We start from the raw sequence: 1,585 nt of genomic DNA, 5'->3' as shown, positions 1-1,585 counted from the left end.
CAAGGAGACTTTCGGCAGCTGCTCTGGTCCCATAGGATACTGTGGCAGCCATTTCAGTACCTCAAAGCATCAGGGACCAATTTACTAGTCCTCAGTCTTGGGAAAGTCACACTAAAAGAAAAATGAAACAAGAACATATACTAAACATTCCCTCAGTGGCAAGTATATTGGCCCAGAATGAACCCTAAGGACTCTGAGGGAAAGCAAAGAGTCCACACAGAATGGAAGGTGTCTCAATAGATTACAACTTCAGTCAAGATTAATACTTCAGCTCCTATGCCCTCTTTGGATAATTATTCTCCATACAAAAACTGGGCAAAGAGAAGAACAGCATTGAAACTTCCTGAAAATCTGCTGGAGTTTCTACAGAGTTTCTTCACTTATTATCACGATGTTGCACTTTAATAAATGTATGTCTCCCACTCACATAAAAGCATAGGAGCCAGGCTGAATTGGGCCAAAGGTTCATCCACCCTCACATCCTGTTTCCCACAGTGGACAACCACCTAGGACAGGGCTTTTAAAACTGGGGCGTCACGATGCCCCAACCTGTGAGCCCTTAAGGGGCGGGGCAGCTTGGAGGCAGGGAGGAGGCAATGGTGTGATCCCAGGATCGCCCCACCCAGGGGGGCTGCAGGGGCTTGGGTGCACTTACCCAAGCCTCCTGCAGCCTCCCCAGGCTGTGGGGAGCCCGGCGCGACCTGCAGCAGGGCTCCCCGCAGCAGTGAAAGTAAATGCGGAGCTACCGCGCTCCACTTCCACTTTAGCGCCGCAGCCTTCCCCCCCTGCTGCTTCCCCCCCTCCCATGCAAGTACTTAGTGGCTAAGAACCACTGACCTAGGAGATGAAGGCATGCCCCTGCCCCACTGTTGCTGCTCTGCAACTGATATTTGGAAGCATGCTGTCCTTGAGGTAGCATATAGTCTGTGTGACTAATGGCTGCTGGTAAACCTGTCCTCCATGACACTCCCTTTTTACATCTTCTAAAGATGACTCACATTCAAGTAGATTATGTTTCCAAGTACAGGAAACTATCAGCTAGAAGTCTCTGGGTCTCCACACTGCACTTTGCATTTGTAACGAGTCACTCAAAGCTGTGAAGTTGGAAGGTGGGGGAAGGAAGCCTGGTTGTCCTGGACAGTATAGCGTCCCCTGCAGCAACAGTTTATTGACTCTTCTCAATCTGGCCTAGTTATAAATGTGTCCATGTCACATTTTGACACTTGTCTGGGCAATAGCAGCAACTGTTACCCTGCACATGCCTGATCTCGTCTGATCTCAGAAGCTAAGCAGGGTCAGGCCTGGTTAGTACTTGGATGGGAGACCACCTGGGAATACCAGGTGCTGTAGGCTTATACCATAGTCTTTTGAGACTGAAGGTTGCCAACCATTCTGGGCAATAACCTTACTATGCCTTCCTAGTCTTGTCCCTGAAGACCCATTCCCCTCTAAGTGCTGTTAAATATAGGCTTCCCATGAAAGACATTATGTCTTTGACTAGCTTTATTTGGAGACCAAGCTTGACACATTTGGAGAACAGGAGGAACCAGCAACTCAGCAAGCGAACCGGTTGCTCTTTCATGCA

General features: G+C 49.0%; 1 pseudogene; it reads left to right on the top strand.

The window, feature by feature from the left end:
• Positions 1 to 1,233: 1,233 nt before the first annotated feature.
• On the top strand, positions 1,234 to 1,353 carry LOC136646803 (5S ribosomal RNA; annotated as a pseudogene).
• Positions 1,354 to 1,585: the final 232 nt, after the last annotated feature.

The sequence above is a fragment of the Tiliqua scincoides genome, chromosome 3 (assembly GCF_035046505.1).
Source record: "Tiliqua scincoides isolate rTilSci1 chromosome 3, rTilSci1.hap2, whole genome shotgun sequence".
NCBI lineage: Eukaryota > Metazoa > Chordata > Lepidosauria > Squamata > Scincidae > Tiliqua > Tiliqua scincoides.
Note: the sequence above shows the minus strand (reverse complement) of the source record. Positions and strands in the feature narration are given on the sequence as shown.